This window comes from Pantherophis guttatus, chromosome 1 (genome assembly GCF_059756535.1).
Source record: "Pantherophis guttatus breed Tessera chromosome 1, ASM5975653v1, whole genome shotgun sequence".
In the NCBI taxonomy this organism is placed as follows: domain Eukaryota; kingdom Metazoa; phylum Chordata; class Lepidosauria; order Squamata; family Colubridae; genus Pantherophis; species Pantherophis guttatus.
Genome location: NC_142063.1, coordinates 161,846,369 through 161,873,169, shown reverse-complemented (window position 1 = coordinate 161,873,169; position 26,801 = coordinate 161,846,369).

Sequence of the window (26,801 nt, the reverse complement as noted above, 5' to 3'; positions counted from 1 at the left end):
ATTCAAAATGGCCGGGTCTTTGTTCTAAACCTCAGTGGCCAATCAGACACACAGATATGGTCACATGTCATGGATTACACTTCCTTAATGCAATCTCTCTCTACATCTCCCACAATGCAATCTCTTAAGGAGACAGCTCTTAAATCTTAAGGTAACTAATTCACTATAACTCACTAACTGTAACAGCACAGTTCTCCTACACAATGGCTGTTCTGCCACTCTTAGACTGGCTCTGCAGCTTCATGATCACATAAGATCATCTTCCATGAGCAAAATAGCTGAGTAAATCACAACTCTGCAGCAGCATAAATATTTTGTTTTGCAGAATAAAGGTTGGAATTTCAGAATAATTTCTCATTGTTGGGGACTTTTGCCTTATCTTACTTAATGTTAGATCCATTGAATGGCAAGTAACACACAAAAGAAAATAATGTAGCAATGGTTCTCAACCTTTTCTTTACCACAAACCCCCTTTAAATACCTTTTCTGGCCATGACCATGGGGCCACTAAGACTTAACTCAAGCTTTAAATCATAACATTTCTTCAAGTCTTTGTGGACCCCCAATGATGGTCCACAAAGGGCCCCTCAGAGGTCTGTGGAACAGAGGTTGAGAACCACAGATGTAGAGAATGAGGACGAAGGTGCTAAGGATGAAAAGATTGCATGGGAAACAAGAATAGTGTTTTTCATTTCACATTCATTATGTAATGCTAAAGGGATGTGGTGGCTCAGTGGCTAAGATGCTGAGCTTGTTGATCAGAAATGTTGGCAGTTCAGCGGTTCGAATCCCTAGTGCCGCATAACGGGGTGAGCTCCGTTACTTGTCCCAGCTTCTGCCAACCTAGCAGTTCGAAAGCACGTAAAAAATGCAAGTAGAAAAAATTGGGACCACCTTTGGTGGGGAGGTAACAGTGTTCCGTGCACCTTTGGCATTTAGTCATGCTGGCCACATGACCACAGAGAAGTCTTCGGACAGTGCTGGCTCTTCAGCTTTGAAACAGAGATTAGCACCGCCCCCTAGAGTCGGGAATGACCAGCACATATGTGCGTGCTAGGGGAATCTTTACCTTTATGTAATGCTAACAAATGCAAAAGACCAACATAAAGGAATGTCACTTGAAAAGGGAGGAATTTTTTTCCAAAGCTGAGCAAGGCCAGGTTTGTTCGGTGACATAGCAGCGAGAGTAATGTTCAACAAAACAAATGTGTTCCTTTGTTCAGTTTGTCAGCGTAACCTTAAGGGGCCACAAAGGCTATCAACAATGCAATTTCCTCCCTGTGCCAAGAAAACAATTCCTTCAACTACATCACCACATTTTTCACAAGAGAACTCAGTATTGACTAGTCATCTAAGCATCGCTAGCCATTTAGAACTGGTGAAATCCATTTAGGGAAGATCGATTTATTCTAAGAATCGGGAGTATTTCATGTCCTTCTGTCATAACAAAAATGAGAGGTAGTCAAAGAAGCCACATTCGGGAGATTGGAAGTTCTGGCTTCGAAGCACAGTAAACGGCTTCACCTTTGTTCTCCCATCACAATGCTTTGCAGGAGGAATGTCAAAGTGATATATTGCCAAGCTGCTCCAATGTTCCGGCCTTGTTGGTTTCTCTCTCAGGATTAGAAACCAAAGGGAAAAGAAAAGAAAAAAAAAAGTTTGAGAGTCTCTGTCACCTGAAAGAGTGTAGTACTGGACTTTTTGCTTAAGAAAATTCTAGATATGTAAATCTCACTCTTTTATAAACATTGCCTTACTCTTCCCCTCACAGAAGCAGAGTCAAAGGCAGGAAAGCAATTCACTGTCCCCTTGAGATATCTTCCATTTGATACCCCTCTGTCTATTTTTAAAATGTATTTTGTTTGCATTTCTTTTCTCTGCAAGCTGTAAAAGCAAATGCTGTCTGTTTATGTAAAATGGGTTGCACAATTTTATGGAAAACTGCTTCAGGTTCATGAAATACATGAAGAGGCAAACAGATAGAGTTTACATTGAACACTAAAATATTAAAATGTGAAACCATTGCGTGCCCTGCTTTTTTTTTTTTCCCTGTCAGAAGTTAAATTTGTGTAGGCGGGATATAGATTCAGGTACAAATGTAGTTTAATTGTTTGAATTTCCAGGGCAGCATACAAGGATTAAAACAAAATGAAACAAAATGAACTAATACATAGTCAAAAGCAAGCATAATATATGAAAAACACTGAGCTACACTATAAATATTCTTGGCAAATTCCTGGAAAAGAAAGGGGTTTTTTTTTTAGTCTTCAAATGTATTCAGAATCTTATCTTAGTTTATTACCATAAAATACATTAGAAACCAGTAGGAAAGATTCATGCTTAAAATAAAAGTGTGTGTGTGTGTGTGTGTGTTAATGTAAGTCAAGGAAAGCACAGTGAGTATGGCTTCTGCAATTTTTCCCAGGACTCTGCCAGCATTGCCATAAGAGGACTATGTATCTTCTTCTGAATAATAGTAAAAATAATATGACAAAGCAGCAACAATGGTGCATTGGAAGATCTGCAAGAAATACAATTTGCCTGCAAGCAAGAACTGGTAAGACCACAAAATAGGAAAAATAATAGAAAATGAAGAAACTAAAGTGCTCTAGAACTTTAGAAGTCAAATAGACAAGCAACTGCCACTAACACCCCAGACTTAACAAATGTTAAGAATTACTATGAAACACAAAAAAGTCTGGGTGAAGGATGTGGCAATACCCAGAGATGACAGGATGAAGAAAAAGAACTAGAAGACATCGCAAACTACAAAGACCTGCAAATAGAAAAAGAATAAGTGTCACAGAAGAAAGCAAAGGTAGTACCAATAGTAAAAGGCACCTTGAGTGCAATCCCAAAACATCTGGAGCACCACTCGAATACCATTGACATTGATAAAATCTCTATCAGTCAACTGCAAAAGGCAGCTTTACTCAGAATAGCTTATATCCTTTGGCAATACTTCTAACACCATCAAACATCAACATCTGCTTATCCCAGATTCTTTGGAAGGACTCGATGGGTGGATAAAAGTGCCAATTCCAGTCTAAACATCTGACTGACTGTGTGATGAACCATAATAGTAAGAATGTATTTAATTTATAGTGACTTTGATTTATAAAACGTTAAAAACATTTAAGAACAAGGAAACAGCAAAAAACAAAAAAAGAATAAAGATAACAAAAATGATGAGACCAATATGAATACAGATAAGGGTAAACAGCTTCAATCACGTTCACCATAGGCCTGGATGAAGGATAATGAAATATAGTATCTCTCTTACTCTCCCTATATGTATGTGTGTGCATGTATGTTCAGGTGTGTTTGTTTGTGTATGTGTACATGTGCATTTTTCCCTAATCAGAACATACATATTATCTGTGCATGTAAGTAGGTTGAATCATACACATATACAAACATATGCATACATATATTGCCAATCTGAGAGGCCTCCTCTGGAGCTGTTTGTGCTTGTATGTACGTGGATACAGTGAAACAAAAAGGGGCCTGCTTATAATACCTGCTGTCAGGTTTCCAAGTGATGAAACCCATGAAACCCATTCAAAAAAGAAATAAGCAAAGTCCGTCTTCCAAAACAAATTCCTTTTATTTAGATAATCATCAAATTGGCAAAGTCTGTTGTAATTAATTCCAGATCTGACACAATCTGGTGTGGAATTACACCACATAATATTGCAAGTTAGAAACATCCCTCAAAAGTCACATTCTCCAATAAACACTCAATCCACATTTCCCATTGTCTTCAAACTCCACCTTCCATTCTCACCAGAAGCAGCCTCTGTTCCCATGGGAAAGAAAGTCATCTAGCCAAAACAATCCTCACTATCGATTCGCTCCTTCTCCCCACCCTAAGAATGTAGTGAGCCCGGAAAACCCCCTTACATAGGAAAGAGAAAGAAAAGGAATAAATGAGTATACTAAAAAGCTAATAAAATGGCTACACATATGTCAAATTGGGGCTCAACACCTGCCTGGTCATATAATCCAGAAGATGGGGCTTAGAATGGAGGAATCAGCCCAATTGCTTCTCCCAAGGGAATGTTCTAGGAAGGTTTTACATGATTTAATCCCATTTTCTTTGACTCCTGGAGAGTTACCCTGCTGATGAAAAAGACAATTTGTAAGCCCACTAATATAATTTCTTTCCAAAATTGCATTGGATTGAAAAGAATGAAAAGCCATGGCAACTATTTACAAGTCTAGCCACACTAGATTTGGAAATGCACACTGAAAGACACATTCAATTTCTCGGTCATTGGAAGGAATATATTATGGGTACATTTTGTAGGTGTACATTGTGATTCACATCTGCATTTGAACCATGCCACATCCAACCCTGACATTTCCTGCTCTGGACTATAACATTTGGACTCATCAGCTGAACATAGTTTTGCGTGTCTGTATTTTAAATAACCAAAGGGCAACTCACATTGTGATCACTATTTAATCTTAATTTCCTTAAAACAGTTGAAGAAAAACAAAAAAGCAACCAAAACAGAAAGTCCCTAAACTGTCTGCCAAATAGCAAGACAATGAGCAAGGGGAAGACAAAGTTTAAACATTGATATTTCTTGGTAGAAATACCATTTAGAATGAGGTCAGAAATGAGGTTCTTTTAAATGCTACCAAGAATTCATAGATTCAATCCCTTGAAAGATCTGCAGCTACTTCATGACTCAAAAATAATAATCCCCACTAAATATACATCACCAACTGTGTACATCTTAGTCAAAACCTACCAACTATTAATGTGGAAATATTTCAAGCTCAAAACGTTCCAATTTTTTAAATGGCTACTTTAAAGGATCCACATTTGAGCTAGAAAAGAAGAAATCCCCAAATGTTATTACTCAGAAACAATAATCCCCACTAATAAGACAGGATAGGATAACCAAAGAAAATTAATTAGTCAAAATATAATCAAAAGGTGCAGGTGAAAAGGGGTATTTTTGAGTTAGTTTGTTTTTTAAAAGAACATGTATACATATCTGAATATGGTTAGGAACAGCAAATGGATACTATTTCTGAAATAATGCCCAGGGTATGAAAAGAGCATTCCTTTGGTGTTATACAATCTTTTGACAATGAAGAATTGTGTTTTTCAAAATCCGTATCATTAAAAAAAGAAGAAATATGTGAAGAATGCCATAGGCAAAATTGCCACGCTGAACTGTTCTCTATATTTAGGCCCCTTTTGATTTGTCAACCTGATCCAGTTGTCCTTGTTTTCCATTCTTTTCTCTCCAGGTGTCAAACTATTCTTGATCAAGGACTGCTTTTGGTAGATAGTCCCCAGTTTCCAAATATACATACCATGTCAGGGAAGTTAAAATTCAAAGCTTCTCTTTGTGAAGTGATGTTCTGAGTTGAGGTGGGAGCTCGTTCTTTAAAAAAAAACATGCTGAAGAATCAGCCTCTATACAGAAATACGGATCTGGCAAAAACTGAAGTTTTGCAATTTTATTCTGATACACTGTTAAAATGTTTGAAAAAAAAAATATTTCAGCAACTGACGCTAGAATAGTAATCTTGAATCATTTCCTGAGTTCTATTCTAGACCCATAGAAGCACTGAATGTCTGTTGGATGTTAAGGAATTTACATGTTGAAATTGTTGTCTTCACTCTATGCTGCCAAGATAACAGTTTAACAAACTGTTGGAATAACTCTTTTATTTGTAGTTATAGTGTTAAGAAGATGGAACCAACCTCTATTCCTTTAAGTACAGTATTTTGATATCTGTAAGGGAGACATGAGACACTACCAGATGTGGTTCATAATCATTCAAAAAGTGAGTTGAGTTTCCTGATCATCAATGAACACAATCACATTTACATTTGGCCTCAGGTTTGTTCTACCGCAGTCCTGAGGCAAGCATTTTGGGCAAACGTTTTCAAGTAGTGAATGAAGCCATAGAAAGGACTGTAATTTCATTCTGTTTGGTGAGAAAAATATTTGATCATTTTGTTCCAACTCCCAGCTCTTGTATAGTTACAAGGACAGAAGATTAAGTAGAGGGACAAACTCAGAAACATGAAACTGTAGAGATATTGACCATGGTAGAGAGACAAAATGCTAGATTTTTTTTTTGAGAGGAAAATAATTTAAGACTGGATGCAGTGGTGGGATGCTACCAGTTCTCCCCGGTTTGGGCGAGCTGGTAGCGTCAATGGTGAGGTGAGAGCGAACTGGTTCGCTCCGACTGTCAGCTGGACCCTCCTGCTTGCCCCTGTGCTATACCTACCTATATTTGTTCATTTTTAGCCCAGCTGATAGGCACGGCAGAGCGGATTGCTGCACCTCAGCTGTTCTGAAATGGAATGCACTTGCGCGAAGCACAAGTTCAGCATGCGTGCGTGCAAAGTGCGTGCACGAAGCGAACCAGTGGTAACACCGGTTGAAACCCACCACTGGCTAAATGGGTTCTGAAGGGGAAGGGATGTCCATTAATGTTCAATAACTGAGCAATGCCTGATTGATATATGTCTATGTTCTTGTATTTGCCAGAACTTGCAATTGGTTTTCTCAGAGTGCTAAAAAGTCACCCACAAACAAACATGCTCATCCCTAGATAGCCAGTCCAGTCAATCCATGCTTTCTTGAGTTATGAAACTGGAAGCTGGCTGTTTGAAAATGTCCATGGACTATTCTTACATATTATGGTTCAGCTCAGTTATAAAGAGACTGATAGAAATGGTTGCCTTCAGACAACTGAATCTATTTGTCTGTTGATAACAAATTTCTCATTTGAATCTCATTTAAGAAGGGAACCCAGATGGCACTGAGGGTTTGTGGAATTAGCAGACCCTGATACTTCACTGGAGATGCAGACTTTCAAAACTCTGTTGGTCTAGTCACTAATTTTGAAGGCCTAGATAGAATTTAGGAAAACATATCTGGGATTTAGGATAGTTAATTCTTTTTCTACAAATGACAGCTGTTCCATAAAAGGGAGGAAAAGCTTTTAATAAGCCATTTCTAATCCCACAAGCAATCTTTGGAGTAGGAATTTATATACTGCTTGGTAAATGAACCATAACGTAATTATTAAAAGTGTGTTAATGAGTGAACAATAACTTCATGTTCCAGGTTAAGAAAACATAATGAGATTTGTATTATGTATGTGCATAGGAGATCTGAATCTTTGACTTTGTGCTAAATATATCCCTAAAACATACTGAAGAAAATCTCCATAATGCACAGGCTTTATATATTTGACCCGCAACTCAATTAAAGATATTTGGACCAGCACAGAAACCTGAGTAAAATCAATACAGTAACTAATTTAATTAAGTGCATGTTTGTAGATTTAGACCGTGAGTTCATCTTGTGGTGAGTTGATGCTGAAACATCCAAATGATCTATACATATCAATAATGTCTTCCTATAACACTGCTTTGCAACATTCTCTGCTGAGGAGTTGCATCAGCCCTTTAATCAGAACAAAGAGTTATTGGGTTTTTTTACTTAGGAAGTATATAATTGGTTAAGTGACAGTACAATGTGAAAGTTAAAAGAAGCCCTTACAGGGTATCCAATGCAAGCCACAATTTCATCAAAATGAGAAAATGTGCATCATGATGTCATAAAAGAAGCTCTTGGGTTGCATTGATATAATACACATTTCCAAACATTTTCCTCCTTTGCTCTCTCTCTCTTCTCCAAATATTTTTTTTTTGTTAGAGTTTCTTGCAAAATTAAATCCAGAAACACACACAGATTACTGATTCAGCAGGACTCATTAACTTCTCTTTATATACATAATAACAGATGAAGTAAATTTTAAAATACCAATAACAGAATTCTTTCAATGTGGTAACAAGTAGAGAGATCAGTTTTCAGTTTCATTTTCAGCAGTCAAGCCCAGGCATGTTTTATTTCAGAACTGAGCAAAGAGCTTGATACAAAGAGAGCTTCCTCTATACAGGGCACAGACTCAGTTGCCTAAGCCACGCCCAGACTTAAGGATGCTAGCCAGATGAATACTTGGTAGGCAGATTTTACTCGGGTGCATCTTATACTCTGAAAAATATGGTAATTATATTATTGGCTCTCTTCTTATTCGCCCACAGAGGTCTTGATTTGAATCATCTATGATTCTGTTATAGAAATCATGTGTTTCTAATCCAGTTTCTAAACTGGAGCACAGTCTCCCTTTAACGGGCCTGGTGGCTCAGCAGACTGATAACCTTGTGATTAACACCAGCTGTCTGCAATTACTGTAAGTTCAAATCTCACCAGGCTCAAGGTTGACTCAGCCTTCCATCCTTTCTAAGGTAGATAAATTGAGGACCCAGTTTGTGGGGGCAATAAGCTGATTTTGTATAAATATATAAAAGTATGAAGGCTATTGCTTAACGCATTGTAAGCCTCCCTGAGTCGCCGGAGAAGGGCGGCATATAAATCAAATAAAAAAAAATGTCTTTCAAAAACAATTTGTATCCGCACTCTAGTTATGCAGAATAGGTAGCCAATATCAAGGGGTCAACCAATGCCAGGTCCTATGAGATCCCTTACCAAAGCAAAACAAGTTCAATTTTTTCCCCTCATCTTTAATTGTACAGATGGTTTCAGACATGTGGTTGCAAGACAAAGTTCCATATGGCCTGAGCACTGCACAAAACCCCAAGGATACAAAGGTTGCTGCCTTCACATGACATCCAGATTCAGCCACCTGCTTAATGGGAGGGTTAGCCCTGAAACCAAGCTGAGCAACCAGGAAATTATTTGCTGATGTTTTCTCTCCCTATACCCCCAAAGTTCAAGATAACACATTGGTCTTTCAAGAAAAGCATAGCAGGAAACTGGGCTTGCTTTTTGCTCACCGCACTCTGTTCAACATTAAGCACAGCCAGGGTGAACCCTCAGGATCCTTGGTGAAGCCGATGGCTAAGAAGCAGGTGACATTTGATATTGTACATCTTAAACTAAACAAGTTGGCTCACACCCCCTAAGGATGTGGACAATATCACATATCCACAGTTTTCCATTCTGTGAAATGATCTGCTAATTATTTAAGAAAAAAAAATGCAACCAGAACAAGGTTGACTCAGCCTTCCATCCTTCCGAGGTGGGTAAAATGAGGACCCAGATTGTTGGGGGCAATATGCTGACTCTGTAAACCACTTAGAGAGGGCTGTAAAGCACTGTGAAGCGGTATATAAGTCAAAGTGCTATTGCTATTCTTGCTGTGACTAATAGACAACTATAAAATTGTGAAGATTTTTTTTAAAAAAGTCATGATAACTGCAGTCAGATTATTATATGCCAAGAGATAGAAAATCCCTGAAATACAATGATTGATGAAGATGACAAAATTTGCAGAGATGGCAAAATTAATTTGTTTGATTAGGAAGAAGACAATAACCATATTTGTTAATGACTGAAAATACTCTTTGGACTTTTTGCTGAAAACAGAAAAAAAAATGAGCAAAGTGGTTTATGGGTCTGATGGGTAGAATATGGAAATAAAGGACCCAAGATGCAACCTTATAAAGAGAGGATAACATATAAATGCATTTATAAGTTCTGTAAAGATCAGAAGCCACTTCTTTATATCTTTTCTTTTTTTTTCTTTTTGCCTTTTTCTCTTTCATTTTTTTTCTATTTACTTCACTTTTCTTTACCTTCTTTCCTTTTTTTTCCTTTAAATTTGTAATATCTTTATAAAAATATAAATAATAAATTATTTGAAAATTATTTAGGAGAAAGGAATGCAATGAAACATGTCAAATGAAATGAAATATCTGTCCACAATATGTGCTGTTTTAAATAGAATATCTGCTCTGAGTTGTAAACCAAAATAAGGTAGCTCTATAATAGTACAAATCATATAAATAAATAAATAAATGTTCTGTTTTGTTAGCAAATTTTCTCTAGTATTCTTTTAAAATGCAACCACTGCAGTGATGGGTTGCCCCCAGTTCGGACTGGTTCTATAGAACCGGTAGTAAAACTGGCAGGAGGCTCCGCCCACCGACCCCGACGTATGCTTCAGGAAGCTTCTGCGTATGCGTGCGGCCTCATTGCGAACCGATAGTAAAGGTAAATAGAACCCACCCCTGAACCACTGATAACATACATATTTGGGTTAGCATTAAACTTTCCCAAATACATTTTCCTTCTAATTCAGCATTCGGTGTTGCACTGGCTAACTGTGGGTTTTGTCTTGTTTTTAGTCAACAATAATGGACATTAGGAGACTCCGTAGTCATAGAAACTCTTTCATGTTTATTTTTCTTTAGGGAGTTTTAGGATATGCAGTTGTAGGGGGCTGATGTTGTGGGCAAAGCTCTTCTGATTTGCATCCGTAAATCTTGGAGAATGACTATTCTCTGCAGGTGTAACTTTTGAAAAAAACTTTGCAGCATAGAGCTGTAGATAGTGCCAACAAATGATACGATTTTGCCTTCTTATTTTTTAATGAGATAACTTTATTACATTTATTGCTGCTCTGCAAAGAACAAACCTCAGGTGGGTTGAGCAAAGCATTGGCCACAACCGTCAGCTATTGCAAGATTTGAAATTTGTCTGATATTTTTTTTTTTTTTTTACTAGCATAGCCAATTTTGGAGGTACACTAAATGAATCAGAGATAGGAACTTTGTACCAGGCAGCTAATGTTGAGACACCATTAAAGAAGAAGACATTGTTAAAGACATTTTCTTTTCTTCCTCTCTTTAATTCCAATTTACAAGCACGAAACCATGCTCTTGGCAGTTAGCATCAGATTCTTTTCAAACAATTTTTTTTTTCTTTTAAGTTCTGGTGAACTTGCTAGTGGAGAAAATATTGCAACATTTCAAATAAGGCTCTATCCTACATCATTTACAAACCAAGTTACATGGGATCTTTAGGAATCTTTCATCGATCCAGTGGTGGGTTGCCCCCAATTTGGACTGGTTCACAAGAACAAGTAATAAAACCGGCGGGAGGCCCCACTCACCGCCCTGGATGTCATCATCAGCGATCTGCGCATGTGCAGAACAAGGCGCATGCACAGAAGCAAGGCGTGTGCATGATCAAAGTGAGCGCGTGCGTGTGATCCCGTTGCAAACCGGTAGTAAAGGTAAGTAGAACCCACCCCTGTATCGATCCCCCCTTGCCCAGTGGAGCCATAATTTATGTAAGTCACCAGCCACCTAACATTTCTTACCAAGTGTTTCCAGGGTTGGAAATTGTTCTATGGTTCACAGGAAGCCTGTCCAGGATATGATTTGTAGAATATCCATCAAGTGCTTGATTTGTAGCTCCTCATTCTTTTGCATTCATTCTATACATTTCTGTAAAACTTTGTGTAAACAGAATATCATTCCTCATAGAAGGATATTGCAGAAAAGTCCATTTCAACAATATTGGACTATAGGGCTTGAAAAATTTTGTAGAAACTTGTAATAGCTTCACTTTGAGGTGATAGATTTTATAGAGCAAATGATAACCTAAGTTTATAGCCCTGAAAGAAGATTGTAGCCTAAAGTTCAGGCCATCTTAGATTTCTTAGTGTTTTATTCCTGTCGAGTTATGATTTTTACCAAAGTAACAGCTGAACAGATTTAGTATAACAGCTAGTGGCAAAGACTATATATTCAGAGGTAGTTATTGATAATAAGAAGAAAATGAGAGATGTTTTTCTTTTAAGCCCTTGGCTGGACTTTTGGAAAATATCTGGTTAGCTAATAAGGGAAATTTGCTGAATCTTAATAGATATATGATACATAGCAGTGGTGGGTTTCACTTACCTTTGCTACCAGTTTGCTTGCGCTCGCCACTTCTGGGCATGTGCAGAAGCTTCTGCACATGCACAGATCGTATTTGATGGCATCCAGGCGGGTGGGCGGAGTCTCCCACCGCTGCTACCAGTTTGCTCGAACCAGGGCGAACCGATAGCAACCCATCACTAATACATAGGTAGATGAGGGGGCAGAGAGAGAGAGAGAAAGAGAGGATAGATAGATAGATAGATAGATAGATAGATAGATAGATAGATAGATAGATAGATAGATGAATGATGGCTGGCTGGATAGATAGATAGATAGATAGATAGATAGATAGATAGATAGATAGATATACAGTATATATCAGGAATGTTAAACTTGCAATGACATGCCATCATATGACGTATCGCAACTTTTTCCCCCTTCACTAAACTGGGGGTGGGCATGGCCAGTGTGTGACGTATCCAGCCCGCGGGCCATGAGTTTGACACCCCTGGTATAGATAAATAGATATGAGAGAGAGAGGGGGGGGAGGGAGAGAGAGGGGGGAGAGAGACAGACAGACAGACAGATAGACAGATAGACAGACAGACAGATAGACAGACAGACAGATAGATATAGATGATAGTTATAAAGAGGGAGATAGAGAGATAGACAGACATATACACATATGCACCCAAACACAGACACTACATATACACACACACACACACACACATACTTACACATATACAAACACAGATCGCCTTCTAAGTCTTACCTATTGATAAATATTCCAAATGTAATAAAATACTTTCCATAAATCCTAAATTAAACTAGTTTTCCAACCATGATATCATATACTTAAATAATTAACAGAATGTGAAACAGGAAAAACATGTAAATCTGAAGTAAATAAAATAAAAAGTCTTAGCATGCAAATGTGTTTCCCTAAAATGTATAGTCCAAAAATTGGTGAATACGTAGGTGAGCAAACTTAAAAATGAGTAAAACACTGATGGAAATATGGATTTCAGAAGTGTATTCTGATCCATACAGAGCTCAGGATGTAAAAATAACTATAAAATTAGAGATCAGGTCACCTAAAAATATGAATGAAACAACAATGTTGAGTAAGATGAAATAATCAAAAAAGGAATCTGACACCTTATCTGAAATTTATCTCAGCATACGTATTGATAGTTGGATGATATTGTACTTCTATATGACTATACATTAAAGTTACATTTACTTCTTAAATTGCTAAACAGGTTTAATTCTGCCATTTTATTCATTTCTGATTATTAAACTGAACAAAGCAACTTCCATTTGCTGGATTCATAAATTGCTCCTAGAAGGAAGCATGACACTGAAACAATGTTCTTTGTTCAAATAGTGCCATAAATATACATGTTACAATGGTTGCCAGAAGCAGCAGTACTATCAATTAGAGTTTTATCAAGCAAAGACTCGGGGTATCTGGAACTTTTTTGGGATTTTTGGCTTAGTTGTTGTATAATGATTACAAACCTTTCAGCACCGACTTACATAAATTGTTTATTTGTCTTCCTTGCTGGCTGGGCAATTACACTTTGATAAGAGCATAAATCCAGTGGTGGGATTCTGCCGGTTCTAGGGGGTTCGGCCGAACCCTTTGTTAAATTGCTGGCTCACCCCACCCCTTGCCCCGCCCCTACGCACCACTATTTATTGCCAATAAATAGTGGTGGGCAAGGGGTGGGCGAGCCAGCAATTTAACAAACGGTTCGGTGTTTTTTTGTAATTTTATTGGCCCGCGGAGCTTCAGCATAGGCTAATTAGCCCCTTGATTCTATCGGCCTCCCGACTCTCAGCTGATTTGCTCTCAGCTGTTTTGCTCAGGGCTCTGCTGCTTGCTTGCAAAGAGTGCAGATTTTTTTCCCCCTATCTATGCTGAAAAACGAAACTAAAAGTAAAAGCCTGCTTTACTGTTGCTGCAACGTTGGAAAATTAGGCAGGCAGATTTCTTTTCTTTTTCCTCACCAAAAAAGGTAGGTGCAAACTATCTTTAGTGGAAAGGTAGTTTTCCCTAAAGAGGTAGTTCCTCTTTAGGGAAAAAGAGGAGAGTTCAAGATTTTAAAACACAAAAGAAAAAAAGCTCTATTTAAATAGGGAATTGTAATAATTGAGATACTATTAATTGTATATTGTGTTGAAAGCAGAAATGGTTAAATTGTGGTTTGGAGGAATATATGGGGGAAATTATTTGGTTTATTATTATTGGTAAATATAGTTTAGTTTAGTTTAGTTTATTTGATTTGTATACCGCCCTACTCCTGAAGGACTCCTGAACAGCCAACAATAAAATACATAAATACACAAAATTTAAAAACCCGATAAAATCAAATTAAATTATTTGGCCCAGACAAATTAAAATACCCCAATAATTTAAAAACAGATTAAAATTTACATATTTAAAAAGGGAAGAGATTAGGCCAAGCCCGCTTGATGGAATAAAAAGGTCTTCACAGCACGGCAGAAGGAGCGCAGATCCGGGATCCTCCGTATCTCCGGGGGGAGTTCATTCCAGATGGTAGGTGCCCCCACAGAGAAGGCTCTCCCCCTAGGGGCCGCCAGTCGACACTGTTTGGCTGACGGCACCCAGAGGAGTCCCTCTCTATGAGAGCGTACTGGCCGGTGGGAGGCTATTGGTGGTAGTAGGCGGTCCCGTAAATAACCAGGTCCTAAGCCATGGAGCGCTTTAAAGGTGGTAACCAAAACCTTGAAGCGCACCCGGAAGACCACCGGGAGCCAGTGCAGCTCGCGCAGGAGAGGTGTTACATGGGAGCGCCATGTCGCTCCCATTACCACCCGCGCGGCCGCACTCTGCGCCAGTTGGAGCCTCCGGGTGCTCCTCAAGGGGAGCCCCATGTAGAGAGCTTTACAATAGTCCAGGCGGGAGGTGATGAGGGCATGAGTGACCGTGCGTAACGAGTCCCGATCCAGAAAGGGACGCAACTGGCAAATCAGGCGGACCTGATAAAAAATCCTCCCGGTCACGGCCGTCAAGTGCTCTTCTAAAGACAGCCGTGAATCCAGGAGGACGCCCAAGTTGCGAGCCCTCTCCGTGGGGGCCAATATAATTAATTGATTTGTAAGAAATTGGATTGCATGGAAATAATTGGAATATTCATGTTCATATTGATTAATATACAAACATGATAGTTATATAGCTAATTGATTTATATTAAAATGTTGAATTTATATTAAACAACTGTAATATTACATAATTAACCAATGTGAGGATGGATATAAAAACAGATGACAATGGGAAGGGGTATAATATAGAATAGAAGGGAAAAATTGAATTTGATTAAGATTAGAGATGAGGATGAAGGGTAATATTGGTTTTTTAAAAAAATAGATGAGGAATAAATATGGCAAAAAGGAAATATAGAAATTGTAAATTTAATTGAAATGACTAAACACTGTTTAAATTTGTGAACCGGCCAAATACTCTGTTCAAAGAAAATACATTGTATGTTTGTATGTGTGTTTCTAATTATTGCTATTTATTCATATTTATTCTCTTTTATTCTTTAAAGTTTAACAATTCCTTTCTTCCATTTCATCTTTTTTACTGTACAGCAATCTTTCTTCTCAAACCTACCACCTCTCTCTTTTCTTTCCTTCTTACTTTCTCTTCCCCCCTTCTTCTCCTTCTCTCTTCCTCTCTCTCTTACCCTCACTCTTACTCTAATTTCCCTTCCCTTCCTCCCTTCTCTTCCTTCCCTGTTTCTCCTTCTTTCTTCCATCTCTCTTCTCCTTCCTTCATCCCTCTCTATTGCTGTATCCTTTTGTGCATATGGATTACTCAGAGGGCTGAAAAAATTATTTTTGACCGGTCCTCGCACTTTTGACCAGTCCTCGCACTTACGACTGTACTCACATTTTATGTTTTGTGCCCTATCTTGTCACTATGGTGAAGACAAGTAGTGTTGAAATGACTGACAGAGTTGTTAAGAATGCCGCAACGGGCATAAATGTGAGGAAGGTCATAAGTGCGAGGACTGGTCAAAAATGTGAGGACCAGTCAGAAATGACTTTTTTCAGCCCTCTGAATAGTCCCTATGTGCATATGGACTAGTCAGAAGGCTGAAAAAGTTATTTTTGACCGGTCCTCGCACTTTTGACCAGTCCTTGAACTTACGATTGTCCTCACATTTTACGTTTTACGCCCTATCTAGTCACCATGGTGAAGAGAAGTAGTGGTGAAATGACTGACACGGTTGTTAAGAATGCCGCAATAGGCATAAATGTGAGGATGGTCATAAGTGCGAGGACCAGTCAGAAATGACTTTTTTCAGCCCTCTGAGTAGCCCCTAGCAACGCCCACCCGGTCACATGACCACCAAGCCACACACCCCAACTAAGCCACGTCCACAGAACCGGTTGTTAAAAATATTGAATCCCAACACTGCATAAATCGCATTAAAACATGAACTGAATGGTACCTTTTGCTCTGATTAAACAATCTGTAAATATTTTCATGAAGCAAGGTGATGAAAACAGTAAAACATATTCATTTTTCTCCCCCTCTTACAACCATCCTTAAACTTCTTGTTTCATGTTGTAGAAATAAGAAATTGATGTTGGGATTGTCTCATTTGTATCTTCATCTTCATTGTTAGACATGTGCCCTGGCCTGACTTAAATTTTTGCAGGATTTCGAAAATAGCTCCTTTTGTTCTGTCTCTTCTGTCTCCCTTTTGTCATAAGAATGGAAGAATTTGGAAATATTGTTCTTCCAGCTGCTGAAAGAATCTAGAAGACACACTTAAGGGATGTTTTGCAGCTTTTTCTCTTTTAGCGGCAACTGCATTAGAGAAGGGCTGGAGAGTAGTGCAGGAGAGAAACTGCTGTGCCTATTAACCAGTGGTGGGATTCAAAAAATTTTACTACCAGTTCTGTGGGCGTGGCTTGGTAGGCGTGGTAGGCGTGGTAGGCTTGGTGGACGTGGCTTGGTGGGCATGGCAGGGGAAGGATACTGTAAAATCTCCATTCCCACCCCACTCCAGAGGAAGGTTACTATAAAATCCCATTTTCTCTTGATCAGCTGGGACTTAGGAGGCAGAGAATAAATGGGGGCGGGGCCAGTCAGAGGTGGTATTTACCGGTTCTCCAGAACTGGTCAGAACCTCTGCTATTAACACCCTAATGTACATTACCACAAAGTCAATAAAGCAGTTAGTGCAGCATGTTGCTTAAACCTCTGCTACCATGGAGAAAAAGATTAGTGACAGTGTGTCATTTAGGATGTCAATCTGTCTATCCCAGTATCAGAATAAGATCTGATAATGATAGTGTGTCTATCTCAAACCCAAACTAAAGAAAACAATGCTTTGTACTAGAGGTCCAGAGTGAGATATTTCCACAACAAAAGCCAGTCCTAAAATCAAAGATCCAGTCACAAAGTCAGGAACTAGAGGAACTTGCAATGGGTAGTCAGGTTAGGAGTACAGGTGAAGAAAGAAGAGGGTAATTTCAATAGCGATGGGTCTGTGAGGAACTTATTTTTATATAGCTAAATTTGCTGCTTTTGTCTAATTAGAAGAAGTTAGTACTCCCTCCTCTTGAAAGGTTGTGCTGATCTCCATTGCATGGTTTTATTTAGCTCGTGATATGATTTAGGTCTTAGTGCTCTCCGAAGATCAAGCTCTGGTTCTTTGCTTTCTGAATTAGCAGCCTCCTTCTTTCATGGTGGCTGAAAGAATCCTTTCAGCTCTTCACCTCCTGAGAGTCTACTAGGTTCTCCTCTACAACCTCAAAATCAGAAGAGTCCATAACCCTACTAAGCATCATGACTTCCTTAATGTATGGGACTCTCTTTAATGTATGGAAAGGTAGAGTGGAGTGACTTTGAACAGATGCCTAGGAAATAAGATTTTGTCATCTTTCCCACACTTTTCCCATACTTAAGTGGCAGGACATCTAGTATAGATATTCTGCAGGTACAGCATGTGACTAGGACTGTTTCAGGTTACATGTCCAGCATTCTTCAGAAAGAGCAGCAACCAAGTGACAGGGTGCACTTGGGATAGGACTTGGACTGAAGCAGGAATTGATTTCCAGGCACATCAGGAATGCTCTCCTAATGTCCAACCTATTAGCCAAGTTATAACATTCTTCAGCATTCAAAAAGGAATGCCTGATTGATGGGCATAGATGTGAGACTGGAAGGAACAATTGAAGAATCCCACCAATACCCCACTTCTGTGCCTTGACCATCAGTCAGACTATAACTGATCAAAACCCTTATTTTTGGAAGAATAATATAGATGTCACCAAAAAATCTAAAAATGCTTGGCTGGCAGGTTGCCCATGCAGTACAGTAGACTAAAGCATAAAAGCAGCTCTCTTGCCTTCACCCTCTTTAGCCATGATATGTCAGTGAGGTTCAGAAAAGATGATTGGCAAGTGCTAATCACACTCCCTGAATCATGGGAAGTGTTGTGCTATTCAGCAAGTAGCCATGACCAGCAACTCCTGAATGTAGCCAATGCAACACTCAAAAGTAGGCAAATGACTCAACCCAAGCAAACAACGTTTAATAAAAACAGTGAACAAAAGTGGCAATTCTCCCCCTGCCCTCCAGTTACCAATAATAGAATATAGAACCAGTAACAGAGTTGGCAGAACCTGGCTGGGTTTAAATCTCCTGGAGCACCACTCTTTAAATATGTAAAAGCAAGATTGGTCTAGCGTTCTTTCAAAATACCAGTAAATGCATGCTTTCAAAATGCTTCATAGGCAAGATGGAGGAATATGCCGGGAGTCCATCCCAAATGGCCCACTTAGGGGATGCTTTGCAGCTTTTTCTCTTTTAGCGGCAGCTGTATTAGAGGACTGGAGAGTAGTGCTGGAGAGAAACTGCTGTGGCTATTAACCAGTGGTGGGTTTCAAATTTTTTTACTGCTGGTTCTGTGGGTGTGGCTTGGTGGGTGTGGCATGGCTTGGTGGGTATGGCAGGAGAAAGATACTGTAAAATCTCCATTCCCTTCCCAATCCAGGGGAAGGTTACTGAAAAATCCCCATTTCGTCCTGATCAACTGGGATTTGGGAGGCAGAGAACAGATGGGGGCGGAGCCAGTCAGAATTTTTACTACCGGTTTTCCAAACTACTCAAAATTTCCACTATTGGTTCTCCAGAACTGGTCAGAACCTGCTGAAACCCACCTCTGCCATGGAGGGAAAGACTCAGTGGGGAGGATCCACTCTGCACCAGCCCCTCCTATGACATCACCAACATTTAGAAGGCACTGAAGATTTTCATGCAGCAAAAAAACCAATGCCAGGAGAAGTTGGAAAACACTGTTTCTAAAATGGGTTTACTAAATTCAAATGCTGTGTCTGTAGGAAGCCGGAGAATTGATAGAGGTGCTGTCATGACAATACATCTTTTAAAAATAGTGAGTGGGGCCTCTTCATGCTGTAGTTAATACATGAAGACTGATTAAAATATCAGCAAGGATATATATAAGTAAATATACCTACACATACAGAACTTTATTGACTGTTGTATGTCAAGAATAAAAAATGAAAATAAATTTGCTTTACAAAATATAGTAGTCTCCAATCTCTGAGCATGCTGTTTTTTTCCTCTTTATTTCTATGGCACTGAAACAAAATTTGCATACGGAAGAAAGCAACAGAGCAATAGTCTAGCTGACATTTTGTGGCATTATAAACCTTTAAATGTTCGTTTTAATTAGAGACTATAAAACTTGTCACTTTAGGTGGTTTTGTGCAGCTCCATTAAAACTCCACAGTTATCTTTCCTTTTCAGAACAATAGGCAATAAAGAGATTAGAAATAGTCTCAATACCTAAATCCTGGAATATTTTTGCAAAATACAGAGGAACAGCTAGAAAAAAAAAAAAGAATGTGTGCTTTGATTTTTGAAATAGATTGCAAATTTCCTTCCTTATCCTGCCATTCTTTTACCCTCTGTTTGGCATGGGGGCTGAAATGGGAAATTCTATTGATCCATCACTTGATTTGAAAGATCAATAGATTGTTCCTGAAAAGCCTATTGATCAAAGTCTAAATTGACAGTTCGGAGTGATCATTGTCACCCCATCAAAGTATTTCGGTTCTCTGCCTTTGTTTTTCCAGATCATAAAACAGTCTTACACTAATAAAAAAAAATCTGGAATACTCCTCTCTAACCATAGGTGGACTTTCTTTGCTCCGTTCTAGAAGTATTTTAGAAGTTATTAGTCCAAAGTTTCTTTTGTTTATGTACCAGAAAATATATGTGAACTTTGTATCTATTTGCATGTTGCAGGAGTTGTGTTTAAAGATAGAGAGATAGATACATTTTATTTTATTTTATTATTTACTTGATTTCTATAGCCACCCATCTCAGTAAGTAATTCCAGGTGATGCACATCATAAAACATAAAAACAATAAAAATTATTAAAACATTACAAAATAAATATATATGGCACTAAGTAAAACTGTTACTATGGATGTTAATACAGCCTGGAAATGGGGCCCATAAAGCACTCAAGCACCGGACTTGGGCACAGAACCAAATCTTCATGGTCTTATGAAAGGCCAATAGGGTCAGAGTCATTCTGAGGGGAGAATATTCCAGAAGGCAGGGGCTGAAGTACATCTCCTGACTCCCACCAGTTTACATTTCTTGCCTGATGGAACTTGCAGAATGCCCAACCTGCCGGACAGACTATACCTAGTCTCTCTCTCTCTCCCTCCTTCCCTCCCCCCCTCTCCTCTCCTTCTCCCTCTCCTTCTCCCTCCCTCCCTCCCTCCCTCATTCATTCATTCACACTCTCTGTGATTTGATGTATTTGTTTTCTTGATCCCCATAAAGAAAGAAGGGTGGAAGTTAATATGTTGCATATGATGATTTATATATACCCACCAACTTTAAAATGTTTGTCATTCTGGATATAGAGCATCAAGAATCTGATTCACATATTCTGTATGTATCCATGGTTTAGAAGTTAAATCCATACTTGTACAGAAATTCATATTTCATTAGCAGTATCCAGGAAACATGTACTGATTCTATTTCTGAAATGGCTAATCAGTTCTGTTCCGGTGGAGAGACAATTTGAAATAACTAATAGATTCACTTGCACATTTCAGTCTGAAAGGAATTTGGCATTCTCAGAATCTACCATTGCACACAAATTGCCCAAATAGAACCCATTCTAACTAATTAATAAAGATTATTCAAGAGACTTAGAAATTGGTAATATGACTGAATGAAGAAATTACCATCTTAACTAGTCTTGAAAACACTATGCAAGTCCAATCTTGAAATTCCAATGCTACAGACTAGAATTCAAGCTAAATGTTTTTTTATATTTTATATAACCATCAGGATTCAACTTAATGTGAACAAACTTCAGCCATGATTGTATGAATTTTTTGCATGGCCCTGTAAAATATTTCAGTAAGAACATTTTATCTATTATGTTTACATTGTATCTTCACAAACTAAGAATCATTAGGGAAAAATTATCAGTTGCCCAAAGTTATTACTAACAAATTTCACATTCTTTAGAGCAAAGGTCCACCAGTTTACCAGAAGAGATCATGTTCAAGTTTATTATTCCAAAGATTACAGACATAATAACAATTTGATCAATTTCCTATACTTGAATAGCTTAGGAACGTTGATGCCTCTAAAATTTCTAATCCCTGTGGCATTTCAGAAATGGCAATGGCAGTGCAACAGTTAATAACAGTGTTTGAGCTGCCCAAAAGCATTTTGTGATAAAGTTGTTTTACCTTTACTAAAAAATTAAATATGGAATTGCACATTCCATAATGCATGCTTAAAATGAATGAAAATTCTATTTCTACCTCAATATATTTCCCCCCGTATAAATTTTGCAGTATTGACACTAAGTATTCAAACTGATCCCTGCACAAAGGAAGGTTCTAAAACCTGCTAGGAGTTTGGAATAGTCAAAGAATAATTCTCAAGTTGAATCTAAAGAGGAGCTGAATGTTGAAATTCCAGCCAGTGACTGAAAGGAAAAGAAATGTAATAAAGTTGAATGTGTGAAAAATTAAATCCACCTTTCCCAACAGGCAATTGTAATTTATGCAGTGAAACACATGCAGGAGGCCTAGCCGAAGAAATTATTCACTATCATATAAATTCATTTAAAATTCTCTAGTAAAAAAAAGAGAAAGACCTTTCAAAATGTAAATCAACTTTAATGTTAAATTCATCTTCATCACAGTCATCTCTGTGCAATACTCAAGAGAATTCCAAGCGATCATCTTTCATTTGTATCCAAATAAGAGATAAGTTCAAATTTACCAACTGAAATATGCTTCCATTTTTATATCAAGATAAACAAGGAAATTAGAATCCAACCTGTGCACAACACAAACCCTCTACCTTCCACAATGACTCCATGACCCAATGGCACCTACTCCAATTTGTAGCATAACAAAGCAGACTACTAATTTAATTACATTAGATTGTGATAGCAGTATACAAATGGTATAGGCAGAGCAGGGATCTGCAGAAGACAGGAGGGCCTAGATTTCCCCTTCCTCAGGTTACAATAGGAGGCATTATAGAAGAGCAGAATGGAAAGAGGGAGAGTGGACCTGGCCTTGGTGATGCAGCTATCTAACCTTCTCCTCCATTGCTGTTCCCAAGTCAGCTATCACTCTAGTAGCAGCAATGGCATTCTTCTCTTCCTTTTCTCAGATGGATTCTGTCACTGGGTAAGAAATGGTGATGAGTCCTTGGGAAGACTTGGCTGCTTCCCAGCAGTTGTTGCTGAAACATTCTTCCTTTTCTTATTCATTTCTTCTCTATTCCAGGGGACCTCTGTGTGTGTGTGTGTGTGTGTGTGTGTGTGTGTGTGTGTGTGTGTCTGTCTGTCTGTCTGTCTGTCTGTCTGTCTGTCTGTCTGTCTGTCTACAGGGATCTTCTGAGTGTAGAGACAAGTAGAACTCCATGCAGTTGAATGCTAAAGGGGGAGAAAGAGAGGTCCACTATGAATCTGAAAGTAAGACTGAAGAGGAAACAGATATTATGAAGGGACTAAAGAGATTGCTACTCCCACTTGTTAAGTTAGACCAAGAAATCAGCTCTATAGGAAGGCTAAAACAACTACTGTTTTGATAGGTTATAACAATAGATTCTTTCAAGTTTGTGTTGTACCTCCTTCTTCATATATTTCAATAAATTAGGGAAATATCTCTGTCATTTCTGAATATTATCTGGACTTTTAAAAAATGCTTTAGCCACTTTTGCATAGGCAATGAAGCTTGCTATCTCTCTCTCTCCTTACTCTCTACAAAGATGAAGTGAGGAAGAAACAACTGTAACTGTCTTTGAAATCACCGCCATGTATGGGATGATGTTGACTCATTTGAAGGGTTCCACCTAAGGGGTCAGGAATAGATTCCAAATAGACACCCTGGTTACCTATAAAATATACCTTCTCATCTGCATAAAATGAAATCCTGTGTTTTATTCATGGCTGTTTGCAGAAGGGTACGGAAATGATGCATTGTGTTTTGTGATATTGCAATGCACATCCAGCCCTTTCATACTGGTGTTGCAGTTTCACATACAAGAATGTAGAGGAGGATCTTGCCTTGTGACATTGCTATGCATGCTTTGTCATTTTGTGACAAATTCACAGCTTGATGCAAACACACCTGACTGTGTTTGCTCATTTACTTCAATCCCTTGCACAGTTTTCAGAATTTCTAATTATGTTCAGAAGAACTTTTAAATCCAGAATGATGAGAAAAGGAAAAAGAGAGAGATCATTAGCTTGTATCATAAAATAAATTTAATTAGGGAAATGACAAACCGCTAATGCCCCCTGGTGAGATTTGGAGTGAATAATCCTTGTGGTGGAATGTAGCTCTTAGCAGTTATCTCCCAAGGAATACTGCTATTAACAGAGGAAAAGGTTTCCATTATTAAAATATAGGACATTTCTAACAGATTTATTCTTCAAGTCAGAGATGCATCAGTTAATAGTTATAGTTATAGTACTGTACTTCATAACTATCTGGATGTAGCTCAAATAGTTTCCAACAGAAGCCAGAGATAAGCATGTAAAGGATTGGTCCTTTATACTTCCCTTTTGCACATGGAAGATATAAGAGAAGCTTTTTGAAACAAATTGTACTGATCTTGTGCTGTCCCCAGAGCAGGGGTTGGCAATCTTAAACACTCAAAGAGCCACAAAGGTCCTAACCAGAAGCCCCCCGTTCAATTTTGGAGCCAACTGAAAGTCCAGTTCCCCCACCATAGAGTCTCCTCCTAGTGCGGTGTCCTTTTTCCTCTACTTGTCCTAACTGAAAGCCCTATCAATTGTGGAGCTGACCGGAAAACCTGCCCCTTGCCATAGAGTCTCTTCCTGGTGCATCATGCTTTTCCTCCCCATAACCAGAAGCTTCTCTCAAAATTGTGGCAGCGACAGGGAGCCACAGCAGAGGAATAAAAGAGCCACATGTGACTCCAGATCCGCAGGTTGTTGCTGAGCCCTGCCCCAGAGTGACAGTAATATAGCTATGTGTTTCACCAACTTGTCCTTTCAATGAAATAATAGAACTGCCCTTTAAATAGACAATGAAAGCTAAAGTCATAAGATTTCTCCGAGAGGTGAGAATTTTAATCTGATGATTTCTCTGATATCATTAATTGAGTTCATTGTGATTGAAGCATATATCCTGCACTCTCTATATGCAAAGAGAGCTAATTAGTTGGGCTGAGAGATTTGACTAGCTAGATCAGGGGTGTCAAACGCACGGCCCATGGGCTGGATATGTCACACGCTAGTCACGCAGGGGTGAAATTTACTTACCTTTCCTACCAGTTCGTCAATGTGTGTGCACCGCACTCGTGCTCGCTGCACTCGCTTGTGCTATCTGTGCCAGTGGTGGGTTTCCATATTTTTTACTACCGGTTCTGTGGGTGTGGCTTGGTGGGCGTGGCATGGCTTGGTGGGCGTGGCAGGGGAAGGATACTGTAAAATCTCTATTCCCTCCCCAATCCAGGGGAAGGTTACTGCAAAATCCCCATTTCCTCCTGATCAGTTGGGACTCATGAGGCAGAGAATAGATGGGGGCAGGGCCAGTCAGAGGTGGTATTTACCGGTTCGCCAAACTACTCAAAATTTCTGCTACCGGCTCTCCAGAATTGGTCAGAACCCATCTCTGGTCTGCACATGCACAAAGCCTCCTGAGCATGCACAGAGGCTTAAAATGTCACAAAAAAGCAACATCATGATGTCCACGTGGGTGGGCAGAGCCTCCCGCAGCCACCGCTAACGGTTCACCCGAGCCGGATAGAACTGGCTGGATTTCACCCCTGTAGCCACGCCCACCCCCACTTTAGCGAAGGGAGGGAAGTCGTGATACATCACGTGACAATGACATGACGATGCAAGTTTTACACTCCTGAGCTAGATTGAGAAATTGGACATTTTTCTAGGCACAGTTTCACTTCAGCTCCAGAACATCTAGCCATGGTTTCCAAAGCTGTTTTGGAAAATAGTAATGTTTGACAACTATAGCTTGCACCTCAGCAAAATATCATACCTGAAACATTCTAGAAAATTGTCCATTATTGGACTTCATCCATCTCGAAATTCTGATGCATCTTTTCTTTTTAAAACCACTCCTCCCCCCGCCCTTTATATAAAACCCATTTGTTGTTTTGATTAATTTCCACTGTCAGAGGCATTTGTTTCCTGTAATTAATCTTAAAAGCCGTGACTGTGCAAATGATGTTGTTTGTCCTCCTGATAAAATATTCTCTTGTCTTTTATCTGGCTCACATAAGGAGCTCATCTACTTCTTCACATATTGCTATGATGTTAACAAGCAATTCTGGGAGATGAGATCTCAAAGCTAAACATATCTAAAGAGTCATCAGAACAGACGAATCAACCCAATATTCAGCTCCTGATGTTCTAAGTGGGAATATATTTTGGATGTGTATTTTATAGCATGGTAGATTATACGTAGGGGAAAAGAACAAAACTGTAACTCTGACCATACTATCAGTCCAGAATTACTGCAAACTACAGTAGTAACTGTTATGTAGATAGAGATGGACCCTGACCTGCAGATATTCCAAAGCTCAATGATCAGACCCTGTTCACCTCCAAATTCTATTTATTTTATTTACTTAAAACATTTATATTGTCACCTACCTTATACCAAACTCTGGGCAACTCCCAATCAAGGATTAAAATAACATAAAAACCATATTAAAACCATAAACATTAATAAGAAAAACCTGGCACCAAGTCTAGCTTCTGACATTACTCTATCCTAGTATTGGGAGGAAAAGCCAGTTCTTCAGTACTTTTCACAAGGCTATAGGAGGTTAGAGGTCAACCAAACTTCAAGGGGAAGAGTGTTCCAAAGGGCAGGACTGCCACAGAAAATTATACTACATAGGCTTTATGAGTAAGTCAGGAATTGTCCAAAATGCAATTCTATAGCCTGGAATTAAAATTGATCTATAGAGAATGAAATTCTACTATTAATCTCCTATGATATACTGCACAGAGATATACATGAAATAGACCCTTGTGTTATTATTAGTTGCTTGAGAAGTTGTTTGATGTGAAATTTCATCATGAATGTTCTTGGTCAGCAGCTCAAAATAAGAATCCAAGTAAAAATGCATGTTTAGGGCAAGGTAACCTTAGAAATGCATGTTCAGTAGATAAAATACGATCATGTTCAAACATAAATATTTAAATACCCATGTTTGTGTAGTTTTAAAAAAAACATTTCAGATGGATGCAGATTTAAGTCAGTAAAAACATCACATATAAAACTGCCATGCTTAGAAAGGGATGAATCGATTAGTTAATAGCTCTGGTATTTTCAAGTGGAATACTAGTAATTTAGTAGTAATATTATTTGTCTCTATTTATAATAAGCCCATGATAGATAATAGACAGACAGACAGACAGACAGACAGACAGACAGACAGACAGACAATTGATAGATGCTGCTGCAGATGCTGATAGATGATAGATAGATAGATAGATAGATAGATAGATAGATAGA